Source organism: Nerophis ophidion, linkage group LG10, assembly GCF_033978795.1.
Source record: "Nerophis ophidion isolate RoL-2023_Sa linkage group LG10, RoL_Noph_v1.0, whole genome shotgun sequence".
Lineage (NCBI taxonomy): Eukaryota > Metazoa > Chordata > Actinopteri > Syngnathiformes > Syngnathidae > Nerophis > Nerophis ophidion.
In genome coordinates, this window is record NC_084620.1 from 24,594,382 (window position 1) to 24,615,900 (window position 21,519).

Sequence of the window (21,519 nt, forward strand, 5' to 3'; positions counted from 1 at the left end):
AAGTTGTTATGATGTCAGGTTTGGGACAGGTGTGATGCTGGTGTGGCCACAGTATGCATGTCTGATGTTGGTAACATGTGCTTTAATACATTTTACCTAAATATAATTTTCTGATTTTAAAATATTTATAAATTACAATTAATGTGGACATCGCCATAAAGTTATTTTTAACCTGTCAGACACAGTTGTGCACATTTGAAAAACAGTTCCAGAGCACGCACACACACAAGCACAGACACATCCTGTGGTGTGATATCACGCAGTGTAAAGTGACGTGGGAACATTTTATGGAAATAATTCAGTTGGAAGGGGTTCCCACCAAACAACTCATGCGATGACGGCAAGGTTAAAGAACGTTTAGCCATCTTTTCCGTCGAAGACAAAGACTCATCATGACTCAGCAAAAAAAGACAAATCACTTACATATGTCATAGTGTGAAGCTCCTGCACGCTCAGAAGAAGTAAGCGCTGTCCGTTACCAGTTGGTGAGACAATAAATTAAATATTTCTGTCAGTTGTTTGTTAGTATGGATCTGTTTACCATACTGTAACGTGCTTTATGGTGGTACCTTGTTCATCGCAGTTTAATTCGGACCGGACATGACCGCAACAAATTAATTTCCATGAAGTAGAATTAATATTAATACGCCAAATATTTTCAAACCTCTTTACAACCTTCTTAACATATTTGTAACATTATTAGAGGGCTGTTAAATAACAGTATAGTACATTTGGCCACTACAACACGGCTATGATGTGGAAATACTTTCACATCCTGGATCATTCCTGAGTTACAACTGGGCATCCATGTGCTTAAACATGGGCTTGTGGGTCAACTTGATGCTCCATCTGTACTAGGTCAGAGTGTCCAAGTTCCTAGTCACAATTTCAACTGTAACGCCCGTCGAGGTCAGATTTCGTAGTCGTAATGTCGGACCGTTCTCACAACCCCCAACTTGGTTTCAAAGATGGCTGCTCTGAATGTAAAAAATAATACAAGCTTTTATAATATTTGTTGTTAGCACTTCTGATTATTTTTGGTCCCACTCAATTAGTCATTTACAATGTATTGATAGACGTTTATATATGGTAACTTTACTCTAGTGTGAGCTAAAAAAAAAATGGGTATATATGTTCTGTATTGCTAAGCAATAGCATCCATGTTTCCTTGTCTCCTTACAGAAAGAGTGCATATTTTCCTATAAATTGTTTGTATTCAGACAAGGCAAACACAAGAATAGCATTTGTGGCCATTTTGATTAACGACCTGGTAACTGGAAAACTCTCAATTTGGCAATGACGTTTTTACCAGCTCTGACTTTCAACTTCAGAGGTAAATGGAAGGCACTGGAAGATCATTAGCTGTTATGTTAGCGTTCAGTGTTAGCATTGCATGTCTGTGTTGTCATTCCACATCGCTCAAGCCAAAGCAGTTTGGTTGCTGTCAAAGATGAGGATCACCAAGAGTGTTAATCTCCAATTTGGTCGGACAACTGTTGATGCTGTAGCTGATAACAGTTTTAGTTAGCCTGAATATTGCAGAATGCTCGATGCTTTGTCCAGCTGTTGTTGTTAGAAGTCGCTCACGTCAAAGGCTCACCACTTTAGATGTGGTATTGTTATAAATATGTGTTAACGTCAAGGCAGAAATTCTCAGATTAAGTCAATCCAGGGAAAGCTCCAGGATTATTTTCTCTGCCGGGGCTAAGGAAGGGCTTGACCAATTTGTGGTACAGCTAAGAAAATAATCGATTTTCATTTACAGTTGTAAATCGTTCAATAAAATCTGTTAAAGGGGCTGTTTGCAACTGGCTCACAGTTATATTTTTCAAAGTAAAAAGATAACAAGAACTACATCGGCTATCTTGTGTTACCGTTAGTGGTTTAACAGAACATATTGGTTTTAAAACTATCAATATTTTTCACAATTACTAAATCTGATTTTAAAAAATTACCAGTCTGAATATTTTTACGGCAGTCACTAACCCTGTCTTGTCAACAAGTACGTGCAGGGAGAGCATGCACACATACAAAAGCAGTCCAAGAGAAGCAACAAACAGTTTGCAGTCATGTTATTTTTATATTAGAATATACAATGGTAACTAATGCCAACTATCCAACTCGGTATTATTAGCTAACAACACCCAAAGCTAATGTGCGTGCATGTGTTACGTATGTACCTAGTTACGTCATTACGTACGACATAAGAGGGCAAGATATAACATTGGAAATTTAGCACCCTCGAGACATTTGTTTAAATGTTGCAAAGAGCCTCTTTAAGATACACAGCACAAGCATGTTCGATATGAAATACATTTTGACTGAATTTGACCAAAGAATAATTAAGCCGAACACAAACAACAATGGCAAAAATGTCTCTCGTGCCAAGGTGACAGATACAGCGCCCACACACCTGCTACTAACCGGACAAAACATCCAAAATGTCAAAAGTGAATTTATCCATATGTATAATTAATTAAAACAGAAAACTATGCATTGCCAATATTGTTTTGGATCAAAACATAGTTAATTTAAGAAATGATTAATAGTGAATTGCTTAATAGTGAATTAATAGCCGCATTGATGCAACAATAATTTAAAAGAGATTGTGTCTAATGTTTCAGCTCACAACATCATAATGTTCATGAATAAAGTAAATATGTACATTAAGAACATATGCTCTAGTGTACACACGCTAATAATTCGGACACAAAACCAAAGCTGGTGATTCGTAGGGAACAATTGTCTGTATAAGATGGAAAAGAAATGGGGCCAATCGAATCCCGGACACAGCTGGGTCAAAACTTGGTTTTTATTTTCGTTCTCTCTTTCTTTCCTGCAACAACTGTGATTTCTTTCAACATTTGTATCACAGATTGCAGCTATTTTCATCCATTTTACTGCTAATAATGCCAAATGGTATCAACTGATATTATATATGGTGTAAAATATATCTCTATTAGCAATAGCAACATGTATATTCATCTAACTGTGATTTATTTTACCTTGCATGCAGTTCTGTTTAAATATCCTGTATGTATTTCGTATATCATTGTATACTATTGTATATTGTATGAGGACATCTTCAGATGTTTATTTTACGTATCATTAACAAACTCAAAAACATACCAACCCTCAAACCATTGTCACGTGCTGGTCGCATCTCTATGCGGGGTCGTTCCTCCGGATGCAAAACTTACAACTCCGGACGAAAACGTGAAGGTAGGAGATTATTTATTAATCATAAATCATAAACCGTGCCAAAAGACAGAAACAAACAAAAGAAAAGCGTGTCGATCGCACGGGTAGCTAAGGCAACAACTTAGCACAGGACTCGAGAACAGGAATAAACCAAGGTAACAGTTGCATACCGCAAGCAAAGAAGCCAGCATGAGTGATCAGAAAGGTAGGCTTAAATAGTGTCTCTTGATTACAAACAGGGGAGTGTCCCGGACGACGAAGGCAGTTGAAAATCATAAGCAACCATGGTGACTAAACTCAGGAGGTGCACAAACAGGAGCTAAATGAGTCCAAAACAAACAGAAAACACAAAACATGATCCAGACCACGGATCATGACAATCACGTACTACAAAGAGATGTAAAAATAGTATAGTGGCATGTTTTATTACACATACAACAAATAACACAAAACACAAACTATGTACACTTATTGACAACATCTAGTAAGATTTGTGCTGTAAATTTACAAAAATATACATATTTACAAATTTCCAATAACAAATTACATTACACACTATCTAAACTGTATAAAATACCAGAGCTAGGTAATTGGGCAAAGATGGATTACAATGGGCTAGAAATAAGGAGTACTGTAAGTGAAATCAAAATGTGACTATCAAGCCTACTTCCTCATCATTCTTGGCCAATGCCCCAAAGCTGACCTTTCTATTTTCTATAGAATACATGTCTCACTCACTATTCTCTCGCATAAATATGCACATAACCTGTTAAATTACTTTAGATGTACACTTAGATAAATATACTGCAGTAGGCTAAACTTGTAGCTAGATAATTTAAGTTTTTAGTGAACATTTATTAAAATCATGTCAGAGGCCTTCAATATATATTTTTGTACAAATTGCACCACTTCTGTTGCTTTGGTGCAGGCCTGTTTCTTGCGTCTGCAGGCCAGACTCCAGTGTGGGCAAAGCCACGAACTGTCATACATTGCCTCTTGGCTTTTGGGGAGCTTGGGCGAAATGATTAAAGTCAATATGTGGGCAAAATAACAATAGCGTATGTTTATTGGATAACTATGAAACAATACCAACAAATAAGTTACTGCCAAATAAGGCAAAAAGATTAAGAGAAAATGTATTACCCTTTAATCAACAAACGATTGCAGGCTAATAAAGTTTGCATTCACACTGTGGTTGGGCAGCCAAAAGATGACATTTGATAGGCATTCAGAAAGACGGACCCAGTTGCGTGATTGGCAGCAGAAAGATGGACTCAGGTCAGTGATAGTCATGTAAAAAATGTATTCAGGGAGACAATTGGCTGCCACAAAGGTGTCTTACAAACGTGACTCCATTTCTACCATACATGGATAGTCCGCTTAGGTCACTAGTGAGACGTCACAAATGGGGAAAATTCCAAACGGCTTCTTTGGAGAACGCAAGATTGTGTATAAATATCTCCACAGTTTGATTTATTTTCTGGGGGATTTATGCAGATCCCAAATACACAACCACAGGTACAAGTAGGTAAGGCAAGTTGATATTGCATAATAGGGGGGTGGAAAGGGGAGGAGGGACTACTGCGACCTAAACCGAATTCTGACGGGGCTATAGACCCCTTTGCCCTGGTGTACACTGTAAAAAAAAAAAAGTTTACTCTAAATTTCTACTGTAATTTTTCTATCTTTTTAAAATAGGTTATAAAACTGTAGAATTGAAGACATTATCTGTAACTAAACAAACCGCCTGTTATTTTAAGTAATATGCCAGTAATGACAAACTATATATATTTAAATTTTTTTACAGAAAAATATCAAATTATACATATTATTTTCTGTTTTCTCAAATTACTTTCAAATTCATGTAAAATTACAGTAATTAACTTTCATTAAATATGTAGCTTGTTATATAAAAGTCCATGTCCATACTAACAATCTAACAGTTTTATATGTAATTTTAAGGTAAATCTTGTTTTTTTAATATCTATGTGTATTTTTACATTCAAGTTGAAAAATATGTGTAGCCTGTTAAATAAAAGGCCTACTGAAATGAGATTTTCGTATTCAAACGGGGATAGCAGGTCCATTCTATGTGTCATACTTGATCATCGCCATATTTTTGCTGAAAGGATTTAGTTGAGAACAACCACGATGAAGTTCACAACTGGAGAAAAGCCCTGCCTCTATCGGAAGTCGCAGACGATGACGTCACCCGTGTGATGGCTCCTCATATATTCACATTGTTTTTAATGGGAGCCTCCAACAAAAAGTGCTATTCGGACCGAGAAAACGACAATTTCCCCATTAATTTGAGCGAGGATGAAAGATTCGTGTTTGAGGATATTGATAGCGCGGACTAGAAAAAACAAAACAAAAAAAAACCGCGATTGAAATCGCGTCCCATTGAGACGGATTCATATGTTTTTAGAGACATTAACTAGGATAATTGTGGGGAATCCCTTATCTTTCTATTGTGTTGCTAGTGTTTTAGTGAGTTTAACAGTACCTGATAGTCGTAAGTGTACGTCCACGGCCGGGTGTAGACGCGTAAGAAGCGGTAAGAAGCGACTTTTTACCACAATTTTTTCACCGAAACCTGCTGGTTGACATTCGGTCGCGATCCATGTTCGTTGTGATCCATAGTAAAGTTTCACCTCCGTGAATTTTAAACAAGTAATCACTGTGTGTGTGTGTGGCTAAAGGCTAAAGCTTCCCAACTCTATTGATCTATTTTGACTTCTCCAATATTACTTGAACAAATTGCAAAATATTCAGCAACACAGATGTCCAAAATACTGTGTAATTATGCCGTTAAAGCAGACGACATTTAGCTGTGTGTGTGTGCAGCGCTCTTATTCATAACAGCCCGTGGCGTCACGCGTACACGTCATCATTACGCGACGTTTTGAACAAAAAACTCCCGGGAAATTTAAAATTGCAATTTAGTAAACTAAAAAGGCCGTATTGGCATGTGTTGCAATGTTAATATTTCATCATTGATATATAAACTATCACACTGCGTAGTGGGTAGTAGTGGGTTTCAGTAGGCCTTTTGTATAAAGGTTTATGCTCATACTAACGATTTAACATTTTTCTCTGTAATGTGACATACGTTGGTGACTGCAAGACATACTTGATCAACAGCCAACAGCCATACAGGTCACTCTGAAGGGTGGCCTTACAAACAACTTTAACACTATTACAAATATGCGCCACACTGTGAACCCATATCAAACAAGAATGACAAACACATTTCGGGAGAACATCTTCACCATAACACAACATAAACACAACAGAACAAATACCCAGAATTCCATGCAGCCCTAAATTTTCCGTGTTACAATATACACCCCACCAAACCCCGCACACCTCAACCGACCCACGGAGGGGGGCGGTGATGTGGCGAGGTGGGGTGTAGCCCGGAAGAGTAGGGCTGCATGGGATTCTGGGTATTTGTTCTGTTGTGTTTATGTGGTGTTACGGTGAAGATATTCTCCCAAAATGTGTTTGTTATTCTTGTTTGATGTGGGTTCACAGTGTAGCGCATATTTGTAACAGTCTTAAATTTGTTTGTACAGCCACCCTCAGTGTGACCTGTATGGCTGTTGATGAAGTATGTCTTGCAGTCTCTATTGTATGTCTGCCAAAGCCTTATACAACATGCGTCTAAGTCGGCACGCTGTTTGTATGGTGAATGAGCGAACACCACGAAAGGTTGTAGAGGACGCTGAAGGTGGTGCTGTCCTGGTACGCCCATAATATACTTGTCCGGGCGAACATTGGGACAATCCTTCGGAAGGGGCACCGAAAGACTCTCGGTTAAATCTGGAAGATTGACAAGTATGTTGCTAGGGCGGGATAGCCATTCAAAGAAGGTGAATCCACTTTGCACCAAGTTTCTGCATCCAGTGGACCCCAGGTAAATTGAGTTTGTGACCCCTGATCTTAACAATTCAGAAAAAATCAGTAAAACAATGGTATTTTTCTGCAGAACTGTTTGCATCGTCACTTTATTTAAGGTGGTTGATCTTAATAATTTAGTAAAAATCTGTAAAATTACGATATTTTTCTGCAAAACGTTTCATGAAAATTTCTATAAATTTAATGTTTTTGATCATTATTTGGTTTACAATGTTTTACTTTAATTTTATAGTTTTCGTTTGGCAACCATAGCTGCCAGTAGATGACCGTTTTTTTACCGAATTTTTTTTTGGCGCTATAGCGCAATACCTAAGTCAATCAAAAGGTTTGGATGCCAAAAGTTGGTCGACTTGTGATTGTCGCGGTTACAGTAAAGTAGCACCAAAATTATTTAGAATAATTACAAATGTGTTGTTTTTTAGTAAGGTTCACCCTCAAGGCAGAAACGAAAGTCCTATTTGGTGAATATTCATCAATCGCCACAACATAATAGGACATAAGACAAATGCTGCTTTGCAATACATATAAAACAAAAATAAAACTTAATTTAACCCTTAATTTAGGCCAAAAACATGTAGACTATGCTTTCATAAAGTTTTTGACAAAGTAAAAAATCTGCGATGTAGCGAGGGACAACTGTACTTGTCCCGTCATGTGTGACAGTAAACAAGCGCCTGGTGTCAACGTCTTCTTCCTGAATGAGTGGACGTGAAGCAATAAACAATTCCTCACATTAAAACACAAACATACGCCTGTGTAATGTTAACTGCCAAGTCATTTGCCTTCAAACGCACAGGAGCCAGAATTGCGTCGCTGCACAGGAAGAAGAGCATTTACAGACCTCTGGACCGTTCCCTGACCCCCACTCACCCTCTTAAACACATTCATAAAAAGATGAGAAATTCTTCTGAAAAGCTTCTTATTACACCCCCTCCATTTCATCTCCTCTTTCACGGTCCCGCTCAGTCTGTCATCGGCCGCATGAGCTCCTCGCCTCCAATGCTCCCGCCCTCCTCCTTCTGACCTCCCCCGTACGCGCTTCCAGCTGGCGACGCCAGCGAAGCGGCTAGCCAGCGGCCGCTCGCAATGTGTAAAGCAGAGACGACGGCGGAGTGATTTCATAGTCTGAGGGGAATAAAAAAATAACGGAAGGCCAAGAGAGTCGAGACGCCGGTGGACGGAAGCTGATGGGCAAAAAAACATTAAGAAATGTGCGCGTTTTGTCTTTGAGGTTGAATATAATATACATCAGTGAAATCATCAGCGCTTTGGTAAATGCTATGATCCTCTGGCGGATCCATTAGTACACTTAAATAAGCATACTGTGTACACTTATGTAATTACAGTAGTATCTGAAGGTGCGAACTCTCCCAATTACACTTAGCAATATTTACGTTTTTTTCTTCTTTGTTCCTTTAACTGTTTAAGCATTAGCAGCAATATTTAGATTGCCCTATAAAAATATCTGCCATCTTCTATTACCCATTTTTACATTCTGCAATAATAAAAAAATACATTCGGCAAGACTTCTTCTGGCTTGCGTGTATCTCCTGCTTCACACAAGGCAGATTACGCCGTTGCTTTATGTTTCGTAGTCCCTCCTCAGTCGAAAAATAGCCAAGAAGGCGTCGACGGCGGGTGGTTAATAGTCCACCACTGTGCACTCATGCACCATTTTGAGCCTTGTGAGTGCAACATCCAGGTAGGGATGGGCGTTATGCAGGGCCATGGTAAACTAAAGGGGGACCCCAAGGTTGAGGGGATTTCTCCCCCCAACCTAAAAAACCCTTTCCCCCAAACCCTCAACACCCTTGCTGTCTTGAAAACCCATTTTGAAAGAAAACAACAGGATTTTACTCAACAGAACAGCAACAATGCATAAATATTATCCATTTAAAAAAAATTTTTTTTCATAAATACATCTCGTTTGCGACGGGCGCACACACGTCTGTGCGAGTGTAACAGAGGCCAGTCAACTTCAAAAATAGTGCTGAGGATCTGAGAGATTGCCTGTGCTTTTAGTGCAGTAGTCAGCATGCTTTTGTGGCTCGCACATATCAGTAGGATAAAACAACGCAAAGAGAGACAGAGTACACAATTGCTACAAAGCTGAGCTATCCGTGTGTATGACAACTATGAACACCAATCATTCCATTCCACCGTCAAAAAAGTAAGCCTGTGCATTAATGTGGCCCTGGCAATATAGCCTAAAATATATAATCGCCTATATAATCACAAAATAAATGGCCGCCTCCCACGATAACGATATGTATCACAATATAATATTTGGCATGTAAATGATAATACAACCAAAATGGGTTACAAAGGCTCTTAATTTGGCTGCTGAAGGGTAACATATTGTGTATTTTCCCGTTGTATTATTTATACTAACTTTTATTAATCTACTTGTTAATATTTGTTTAGATTCTGTTGTAACAGTTCTACAAGACTTCTGTTAAAATATAATGGGCACGTATTGTTCTGTTATTTGGATACTTTACATTAGTTTTGGGTGATACCCCAAATTCATGTATCGATAAAATACAAAGTATACTTAACATTTTTAAAATCATTTTATGAATACATTCTTGATCACAATTATAATCAGGTAAAAACACAGCATGGCAGTGTAACAATATCAATTACATACAGTTTGTATATGATGTCCTACCAATGGATCTGATTTAACTCCTTTGTTTTTGTTGTTCTTCCCGTGTCCAGAGACTTATTTCCTGAGGTTGTAAACAATAACAAAAAGCACAAAAATGTTTTTGATACTATAAAGGTCGATCTAATTACAAACCCCGTTTCCATATGAGTTGGGAAATTGTGTTACATGTAAATATAAAACGGAATACAATGATTTGCGTATCCTTTTCAACCCATATTCAATTGAATGCACTACAAAGACAAGATATTTCATGTTAAAACTCATAAACTTTATTTTTTTATTTCCCAACTCATATGGAAACGGGGTTTGTACTATAGTGTCGAGATGACCAAACAGTATACTGGTTCTATACTTGGCATCGTTACTGTCAATGTTTATAACGATGTCCATCTCTGTTTACATTCAAGAGCTCTCGCTTACCAGTTAACATATCCTCTTACGGTGTGTAGTGCAGCATGTTTAGCTATTCCTTGTCCTCCAGTGATATTTATAATTGTAAAAAAAACGTTTATTTCCCACCATAGAGGCGAAGACTACTGACTGAAGTGGCTTTGCACAGTGGAGGGGACATTAACAACTGCTACAGTTTGTTGTGGATGTGTTCTTTCTCTGGTGGCTGTCAAATTTGAGGGACACAGCAAGAATGTGCCTACAACATGCGATATCACGATATAAAGATGGTATCAAAAGCTCTCGCTATATCATTTATATTGTCTATATTGCGTAACCTTACATCCAGGCACTGATAGAGCGCTGATTCTTAGTGCGAGCACACTTAAAAGACTTAGGTTTTGAGGTGGAGACAGAGCCATGGACTTCACGCTGCAGTAGAAAGTCAGACATGGACATTGTCTCTCAGCGTGAAATGTCTTCTTTTCAGATAATTTGCCGCTTGGTATGCTAATGGTGGACCAGTGGCGGACCACAAGCGGATCAGAACTGATGAATTGTGTCAGCACTGACTCCCTGGTGACCACCAAGAAGCAAATAAAGACCTGGCATCCCATCATATTCCCCTGTCTGGCTAATCTTTTTATTACGGCAGCGATGTGTGTGCAAGGCATCAAAGGTTAACGTCTTTATGTGTAAAGACATCGTTAACAGCTTTGGACCTGAAAGACTAAAAGATATTTTCCATTCTCCGTCTCCTCCAGGGAACGCCTAGAAAGCTTTAGAGATGGAGCCCGTATCAAACCCGCCTCCTGCTGCACCTTTCCACAGTCTACTTCCTGCTCATGCTGACGTCTCGCGACCAACGTCCCAACGTCACATGCCCACCCTGCTGAGACCTGCGGAAGCCACCGGGTCGGCCGTGTGACAGTAAAGCCATGGGTACACAAGGGTAAAACACACACTGCTGCCAACACGCACTGCTGGTAAAACATACCTTGCAGGTGTGTGTGTGTGGCTGTTAAAACCCTATAGAAGGTGGCCAACGGCTCTGACCCTTAACCTCTGTTGAATGCTGCTGTATGTTGGAATGTGTATTAACAAGATTTGGTGTTCCGGTGCCCACGAGGGAGTGTGTGTGTGTGTGTGTGTGTGTGTGTGTGTGTGTGTGTGTGTGTGTGTGCGTGCGTGCGTGCGTCTGTGACTTCAGACATGGTGTTAAGTGGCACCATGAAGCCTGGAGGGGATCATTAGTGGGCCCCTCACGCCGTCTTTACTGTACGTAGCACACATGAACCAACTTAGACAGTATGTGTGTGTATGTGTGTTTGCATCAAAACGTGGAGTCGTCCCGCGGCTGTAACCACGGCGCCGCCAACATGGCGGCCTGAGCACTCCCCAATGAGCAGCCCATTATAGGTCATTGAAGAAGTCATAAACATCAGCAACTGATATCATGTTTGTTTCCACGCATGTACTGTGCACGTTTGCCCTGCTGGGGGCAGCGTGTCATATGCTAGATTTGAGCTGATCAATGAGAAGATATGCTACTTGGTGGAGCTAATGTCCTTCTCGAGGCTTTGATGAAGAGGAGGTGACAAGGGATACAGCGATAGGAAGAGGAGGGGCTCCTCAGGGAAGTTTCAAGTGGTCTCTTTTGTCTGCCGTCATGGTTCTCTTCCCTCCTTCTCTGGTCGCCCTTTCTTCGGGCCTTTTAACAGTAACCAGAGAGGCCAAGAACAACGCTGGGACACAGCGGGACACCGGGGGGGGAGAGGAGAGTAGACAGCGAGGCGCTTAAAGGGGGGTCGCAGATAAGGAGCGTCTCTGCGCTGTAAGACAATCCCAGCTTCTTTTCCGTTTCTCTTTTCACATAAGACAAAAAGAAGAGCTTTATCTCCTGATGTTCACCTAGCTGTGTTCTCAGAACCTGATTGCCATCATCTGTTTTTGCACCATTCATTCATCTAACGATGTTGTGTGATCATGGTTGGTCATGAAGGTTGTAGTGGCACTACTGTAATTCTGTGTCTGAGACCACTTCACAGCTAAACACATTAGGTTTAGTTAGTCTGAACACAGTTTCCCTCCTTTAGCGCAATTGGAAGAGACGGGCTAGACATGGCACGATTCCATGCACACAATTGCGCACATTGTAGCCAAGTAGGGAGGGCTCCGAATTATACCGGGTATTGATTCAAGTAAAGTCAAACGGTGAAATATTTCAATACATTTGTTGCCCGTGACATCCCATCTGGTTGCAGACTAAAGCCCGGCTCAAACCTTGGCGAGGAATTAAGCACTCAACCAGAACTCTTCAACGCCAACAGAGCAAGTATGCCTGATAGAAAACAGTCAAACAAAAAGTAAGGCTCTACTTTTCCAAAATGTGCTAGCTTGATGCAAATTTACAATGGCTTTGCCAGTTAAATGTTACTGATTAACATTTTTAATTTTATATTGATAATAATTTTGCATTTCAACACCTACAAATGTGTTAATGAAAATTGCATCCCAAACACATGTTACAATCAAACAACGGGTGCTATACTTAACAGTGTATGATCATGATATTTTTAAATGTAACATTAAAAATGAGATTCTCTTATTAACAATTAACATTAATTAACAAACACAAAAGTACCAAAAATGGGTACTAATTAATACCAGTATTGATTTACAGCTACCGGCAATTGGTATTGTATAGGTTAATAATAATAATAATAATAATAATAATAATAATAACTTAGATTTATATCGCGCTTTTCTAAACACTCAAAGCGCTCACAGAAAAGTGGGGACTCAACATTCATTCACACCTGGTGGTGGTAAGCTGCCTCAGTAGCCACAGCTCCCCTGGGGTAGACTGACGGATTGATTGTGAAAGGTTGAGTGTGAAAGGTGCCCTCCTTATAGTGCAATCACTCACAGGTTATTATTAATATCCCACACGTAATAAAAATATCACCCAACGTAATAGAAATTAAAATAGAAACAAATACTTCAAATATCAAAAAGTAAAATGCTGACTCACTAGATTTGGTGTGTAATAAAGATTCATGTATCAAATACGATTGCACTGCTCACAAATAATTAGTGGCAACAAACACCTTTTAGATAGAAAACTTCAAATAAAACTGTAAATTATCCAAAGTCAAGGAAAATGAAAAGAATGATCAGTGTGAATGCAGGGTCACGGGTCTAAGAGAGGGACAGGGACTTCAATCCATCATGGTGCTAATGGTCCAGTGTGAGTACAAATTACTAGGCAAATCTATTTCCAGCACCTTCTTGATTCCTGGATTGATTTGGGACATGAACAGAAGCTTGAATGATTTGAAACTGGAGGCGTATGTGCTATTAACTGTTAGCTAACTGTCAGCGCCACGCTTGGCTTGACGAGCGGCCGCCTCACAATCAGGTGAGCTACGGTTTTAATTAGCCCGTCTGCAAGCTTGGGCTATTTCCTCCAATTAAGCCAGTAAAAACACAGGGAGTTTTCGCTGCCTTGTGTGTGCGTCACACCACGTCAGTCACGCCCTGCCTGATCGATGACCTCGCGTCACATACAAACATTCCCCTGTTGGTATGGCGGCGGCACCTGCTCCTCAGTGATTAAACCGCAGCCACGGAGAAGTTGCATGACGACATATGCGGGTGTGAGCATTTGATGAATGATTTGACTACGTTTCATGCTACAACATGCTGCCCCTTAAATGAAAGAGGTGAAACTCTACTCCCTCCTATCCGCCAATCTCCTCCTCCTTTCACCCGGCCTCCATTGAAGCTGCTCAATGCTATCAGTGGAGCGTAATGCCATCATTACATCCCCACTGTCTGCCTTATCAGGCCGAATACTGACTGGAACACTGTCAGCCTGTCTCACAAAGCCATTGAAAGAGACTTTGGAAATGAAGCCTGGCAGTAGAGGGTACCTAGAGGACACAGTGTCAATAATAATAACAATCTCAGAAGAAGACAAAAAAAAAACCCATTGTTTTTTGTTGTGAAAATGTTGCGTCATGTCCCAGGAGGAAATACAGATGGCGTTCTTTAAAGCTTGAACATAGCGTCAATGTTTACAAGATGTCGCCAGGAATATCCGTGCTCTGGCTGATTTAGATGCCACACAGACCAAGTTGCCCATAATTACGGCCACCAGGAGGAGGTTTTGGTGGGTTCTTCAACGAAGGGGCGGACATCTCCTGAGCCGCAAGACAATGAGGGACATTTGTTGGGGGCAAGAAGGGCGGCTGGAAGTTGTTTTTTTCCCTGACAGATCCTTCCAATCTTTTCCAAACCATGTGCTGATGTTCCCCCATGAATCCATCTTCTATGTCGCCATGTTGACAAAGCAGAAGAACATCTTTGAAGCCTGTGCCATCCAATATTAAGTCTTACGTTATCAGGTCAGTCGACGTGGCGGCGCAGAGGTTCATCCAACTGGGTTCTTCAGAGAGGCACTGTTGCGTATGATTGATAGACAGCCGCTGCGACACTTGATGGGTTGCCATGGCGACAGCAGTCAACAAACAGGCCGCACGCACACAAAGTTGTCAAAAAAACGAAATGCTCGTTCTCGGACATGGAGCGGCGCCGCCACAACTCCGCAAGGGAAAAAAAAATCACCCCCGCACTCCCAAATGGAAGTGGAGCACATTGGGAAAGATGAGAGATGAAGAGTGTTGAATGGACTCTTGTTCTTTCTATGTGGAACCATGGATCTGTGGTCAGCAAGGAGGAGGACTCTTTAAACATGGCGGTTCCAACAGGAAGTGTGTGTGTGTGTGTGTGTGTGTGTGTGTGTGTGTGTGTGTGTGTGTGTGTGTGTGTGTGTGCGTGTGTGCGTGCGTGTGTGTGTGTGTGTGTGTGCGTGTGTGTGTGTGTGTGTATGTGTGTGTGTGTGTGTGTGTGTGTATGTGTGTGTGTGTGTGTGTTGTGTGTGTGTGTGTGTGGTGTGTGCGTGTGTGCGTGTGTGCGTGCGTGTGTGTGTGACGGCACGTTTGTTGTCGGCTTTTTTAATGTGCAGTGACGAGGCTGCATGCGGCGGAGGCCAATGACAACAAAAGCGCAGACAAGTGGAGGGGCCTTCAGAGTGGAGATGAAGACTGACGGTGGGAGAACAGGGCTGAGGTCCACGTCCTCTTGGTCCAAATTCTCTTGGTTCACGTCCTCTTGGTCTATGTCTGGTCCAAATCTTCTTGGTCCATGTCCTTTGGGTCCACGTCTTCCTGGTCCACATCATTTGCTTCACGACCCTCTGGTCTATATCCTCTTAGTTGAAGTCCACCTGGTCCACGTCTTCCTAGCCGATGTCCTCCTGGTCCAAATCCTCTCGGGTTTACGTCCTCTTAGACAATGTCCTCCTGGTGCACGTCTTCTTGGGTCCACGTCCTCTTAACCAATGTCCTCCTGGTCCACGTCCTCCTAGCCGATGTCCTCCGGGTCCACGTCCTCTTGGGTCCACGTCCTCCTGGTCCACATTCTTATGGTTCACGGTCGTCCTGTTGGCGCCTCATATGTTTAGAAACTCTGTGCAGGTTTAGAAGAGAAAATTTTTGACATTATCCAACATGTCGTTCCAGCTACTACATGACCAGATCACGACCCTCGCGAGCACCACGCCTGAGCGACTAGTGGACCCATGCAGTGCTGCAAAGTGCACTCTGGGCGTGTCACCGCACAGAAGAACCTTCATGATGCGGCTCTACCAGGAAGTCTCTGCGTTGGATTGGACCAAAGTCAAATATGGAATGAAATAGTCCAAAGTAGCTGTCCGTAAGGCTGGGCGATATTGCCTTTTTTTAATACCACGATATTCTGTATATTTCTCAGTATTTTGCCTTAGCCTTGAATGAACACTGTATACATATAATCACAGCAGTATGGTGATTCTATGTGTCTACATTAAAACATTCTTGTTCATACTGCACTAATATATGCTGCTTTTAAACTTTCAAGCAGAGAAGGGAATCACAACTAAGTCAATTTACCAAAAATTTATTAATTAAAGTTATTAGCAGGTGACTTTTCAAAGGATGCTACATATTAGCAGTAATGCTACTTTTGGTAGCAACGCTTGTGCCCCACCACATGACAAATTAAAGTTATCTATTCGACATATTCCCCCCTGAAGCCGAACAACCGCCAGACGTTTTTCTTGAGAATGAATTTTTCCTTCATTTGTTACGAGATTCGCACCTTCTTTCTCTCGCAACAACCCGCTAGCATCACAGCTAACGTTAGCCACGCCGCTACCTCTCTGCTGGGCGAGGGCGTATACGTATGTGACGCATGACGTGACAGTATGTGACATATGTAAAAAATGTGCGCCTGCTTGTCTGTGAGAAGGAGACACAGGAAAGAGCAAGGACAGCCTGTAGTGTAATGCCCGCAGCTAAAAACAACTGCATGAGAACGTCTACTCGAATATTACGATATAGTCATTTTTTATATCGCACAGAGACAAACCCGCGATATATCGCGTAGATCAATATATCGCCCAGCCCTAACTTCCCGTGTACGGCGTGTCAATCAAATAAATAAATTCAATAGAAGCAACAATGCTCAACCGCCACCCGCCACCCGCCCCATTCACTTACCCCTACATCACCCTTGAGGCGTGGATGTCTGGAATTTGTGACCTGGTTTGTCTCGCCATATGGGAAACACTTGAAGGCATATGTGGATCCTATTGACGTAAAGACGAAAATACACACTTTTTATAGAATTTATGTGTGTGGTGTGTGTGTGTGTGTGTGTGTGTGTGTGTGTGTGTGTGTGTGTGTGTGTGTGTATGTGTGTGTGTGTGTGTGTGTGTTGTGCGTGCGTGTGTGTGTGTGTGTGTGTGTGTGTGTGTGCGCGCGTGCGTTCGGATGTTGATTTTTGGTTGACAATGCAAGAAGGCAGTGAGGAAGGAGGAAATGAAAAAAGAAGACAAGGACACAATCTTTGAGACACTGAGGGAGACGGGGTGGCATGTGGGACATTAGGTCACTTGGCATCACTGAGGTATCAAAAGGTCAAAGTTCATAGAGTTCCTGAAGTTGCATTCTTTACGAAAACTCTGAGGCACCCCGCCCCACCCTAAGGCCAAAAGACATCATTATCATTCCACAAAACTGCGAGAGGAAATGAGAACTTTTTGGTCTTTCATTTTTGACATTTTCCAAGCTCAGAGTGGATTTTGACGTAGAAATGAAGGACAATGTGGGAATATAGACTTGGAATTTAACACTGGAAGGTGGGGGCACACACTCTAAACATGCTGTGTGTATGTGTGTGTGTGTGTGTGTGTGTGTGTGTGTGTGTGTGTGCGTGTGTGTGTGTGTGTGTTGTGTGTGTGTGTGTGTGTGTGTGTGTGTGTGTGTGTGTGTGTGTGTGTGTGTGTGTGTGTGTGTGTGTGTGTGCGTGTGTGCGCGTGATAACACAGGCAGCATGCGAGCACATAAATGACAACACATTTAAAGAAAAATAGAAGCAACATAAAATACATCCTACAATAGAGTCAGAAGGCAAGGACATGACATAATTATGAAGGTTGACCCAAACAGAAAGTCAGGTGACATTCGTCCACTTCTTCGCTCAATGCCATTAATTGTGGCCAATACAACAGCGACGCCCTCGCCATTGATGTCATCGCTTGACAGTGACCTCTGAGGAGTGACTTGTCATGCCAAAAAGTCTCCCCGCCCTCTTTGAGCATGTCTATGGCCTCCATCAATCAAACAGGACAGCACATGGCGTCATTACAAGATGATGTCATCAACAAGTAGATTTAGAGCTGCTTTTATGTTGTGTTGATTTAGGGCTGCAGTAAAAAATATCGATTATTCGTGCATTAGCCAGCGAGTCAACAAGTCACTAAATCCCTCACGCCATTTACCTTTGACCCCGTGAGAGCCGTAAAGTAACACCTTATTAATGCAAGTTGAGAGAGTTGCTGAGTTTGAAACCAGCGGGACAAAACAAATCACTTTAAAAGGCTGTCAAGCTGCGCACACTTCAGTCATGTCACATGATCGCCACTGTCTGTGTCCGTCTCTGCGTGCAGGACAATGTGGCGTCACTGTGAGGACGCAGGTAGAGTAAGCTGCCTGCATATGGCTCCCATTCCCTCACCAGGAAGAAAGACTATATTGTTGGTGGCCTGTGAAAAATTTACAGCCTCCCGCCCCCTTAAACTGTAGAAAAAGCTCTGCCCCCTCTGTTTCACATCCTCCTACCTGAAATATTAAATAGGAAGTCCACGCAGGCAGAAAAAAAAACAACCAAGGCTGTCATGTGATCTTAGGCATATACACACGTCTCATGACAGCAAACACACACGTGTTCAAACAACACGCATACACAGCTAACTCCATCTAATTGGTCAAAGCCTCTGATTGGCTGCTGGAGGACTGCCAAGGACCAGTAAGAGTCCTCGTCTGACACATCAAAAACATGGTGCCTAAAACAGCAGGATAGCGCATCTGTGTGTGTGTTTGTGTGTGTGTGTGTTTGTGTGTGTGTGTGTGTGTGTGTGTGTGTGTGTGTGTGTGTGTGTGTGTGTGTGTTGTGTGTGTGTGTGTGTGTGTGTGTGCGTGCGTGCGTGCGTGCGTGCGTGCGTGTGTGGTCACCTTAGTAAAAACTGCAACACACAATCATACTGTGAGTGTGAGTCTGTGTGGGAACCTTAGTAAAAACTGCAACACACAATCATTGTGCATTTACAATTTAGCCAAATTTTGCGTGTGTGTGTGCTTGTGTATAGAGGTCATAACACTCACAGTGGGGGGATGCATCGAAGCCACAATGGTCCCTGTAGTCTTACAGCAGCTGCATGCCTGAACACACACAGTAAAGTAAGGTACAAAAAAATGTAGACGAGCAAATTAATACAAAAGTGCAGCTAACAGGAAATGACAACATGCTTTGATTGGTCGTTTATGGCATGCGGCGCCATTATGGCTCCAAACATTTAGTCTATAACTTTACGCTGATTTAAGTTTAACAACGTTCCTAGGCTGCAGGAAGCACACAGCATAGCTCGGTTGGTACAGTGGCCGTGCTAGCAACTTGAGGGTTGCAGGTTCGATTCCCGCTTGTGCCATCCTAGTCACTGCCGTTGTGTCCTTGGGCAAGACACTTTACCCACCTGCTCCCAGTGCCACCCACACTGGTTTAAATGTCACTTAGATAATGGGTGTCACTATGTAAAGCGCTTTGAGTCACTTGAGAAAAGCGCTATATAAATATAATTCACTTCACTTCACTTCACAGAAACGGAATATAAAGTCAAACACACTCAAGGAGGGATGAAATCATTTGTTTTTTCCATACGTCTCCTTTCCATATTCAGTTTGTGTATATGCGTATGTATGTATATACTGTGTGTGTGTGTATATATATAAATGTGTATATATATATGTGTATATATATATATATATATATATATATATATATATATACACATATATATACACACACACATATATATATATATATATATATATATATATACTTTTTTGCCCCACTGTATATATATATATATATATATATATATATACAGTGGGGCAAAAAAGTATTTAGTCAGCCACCGATTGTGCAAGTTCTCCCACTTAAAATGATGACAGAGGTCTGTAATTTTCATCATAGGTACACTTCAACTGTGAGAGACAGAATGTGGAAAAAAAATCCAGGAATTCACATTGTAGGAATTTTAAAGAATTTACTTGTATATTATGGTGGAAAATAAGTATTTGGTCAATAACAAAAATTCAACTCAATACTTTGTAATATAACCTTTGTTGGCAATAACAGCGGTCAAAAAATTACTATAGGTCTTTACCAGGTTCGTACACACAGTAGCTGGTTTTTTGGCCCATTCCTCTATGCAGATCTTCTCGAGAGCAGTGATGTTTTGGGGCTGTCGCCGAGCAACACAGACTTTCAACTCCCTCCACAGATTTTCTATGGGGTTGAGGTCTGGTGACTGGCTAGGTCACTCCAGGACTTTCAAATGCTTCTTACGGAGCCACTCCTTCGTTGCCCGGTCGGTGTGTTTGGGATCATTGTCATACTGGAAGACCCAGCCACGTTCCATCTTCAAAGCTCTCACTGCTGGAACGAGGTTTTGGCTCAAAATCTCACGATTCATGGCCCCATTCATTCTTTCCTTAACATGGTTCAGTCGTTCTGTCCTCTTAGCAGAAAAACATCCCCAAAGCATGATGTTTCCACCCCCATGCTTCACAGTAGGTAAAGTGTTTTTGGGATGCAACTTAGTATTCTTCTTCCTCCAAACACGATGAGTTAAGTTTATACCAAAAAGTTCTATTTTGGTTTCATATGACCACATGACATTCTCCCAGGCCTGGACATGCACTGAGTTAAGCAGGATTTGATTCCCTGTCAGCATAGTGTGTTACTGATGGTAACCTTTGTTACTTTGGTCCCAGCTCTCTGCAGGTCATTCACCAGGTCTCCCCGTGTGGTTATGGGATTTTTGCTCACCGTTCTCGTGATCATTTTGACCCCACAGGATGAGATCTTGCGTGGAGCCCCAGATCGAGGGAGATTATCAGTGGTCTTGTATGTCTTCCATTTTCTGATAATTGCTCCACAGTTGATTATTTCACACCAAGCTGCTTGACTATTGAAGATTCACTCTTCCCAGTCTGGTGCAGGTCTACAATTCTTTTCCTGGTGTCTTTCGACAGCTCTTTGGTCTTGGCCATAGTGGAGTTTGGAGTCTGACTGTTTGAGGCTGTGGACGGGTGTCTTTTATACAGATAACGAGTTCAAACAGGTTTCATTAATACAGGTAATACATGGAGGACAGAAGAGCTTCTTAAAAAAGAAGTTACAGGTCTGTGAGAGCCAGAGATCTTCCTTGTTTGAAGTGACCAAATACTTATTTTCCACCATAATTTACAAATAAATTCTTTAAAATTCCTACAATGTGAATTCTTGGATTTTTTTTTCCCATTCTGTCTCTCACAGTTGAAGTGTACCTATGATGACAATTACAGACCTCTGTCATCACTTTAAGAGGGAGAACTTGCACAATCTGTGGCTGACGAAATAATTTTTTGCCCCACTGTAATATATATATATATATATATATATATATATATAGCCATCCATTTTCTACCGCTTATTCCCTTTCGGGGTCGCGGGGGGCGCTGGCGCCTATCTCAGCTACAATCGGGCGGAAGGCGGGGTACACCCTGGACAAGTCGCCACCTCATCGCAGGGCCAACACAGATAGACAGGCTTCACGGTGGCAGAGGGGTTAGTGCATCTGCCTCACAATACGAAGGTCCTGCAGTCCTGGGTTCAAATCCAGGCTGGGG

General features: G+C 41.6%; 1 long non-coding RNA gene across 2 annotated transcripts; it reads left to right on the forward strand.

Annotated features, from left to right (window-relative positions):
- The first annotated feature begins 337 nt into the window (after positions 1 to 337).
- Positions 338 to 16,782, forward strand: LOC133559871 (uncharacterized). Of its 2 annotated transcripts, XR_009808299.1 has the most exons (4): positions 338 to 485; positions 10,674 to 10,862; positions 10,948 to 11,135; positions 15,769 to 16,782. It is a non-coding gene; the product is annotated as an uncharacterized LOC133559871 (long non-coding RNA). The 2 variants fall into 2 exon arrangements; XR_009808300.1 differs by lacking the exon at positions 10,674 to 10,862.
- Positions 16,783 to 21,519: the final 4,737 nt, after the last annotated feature.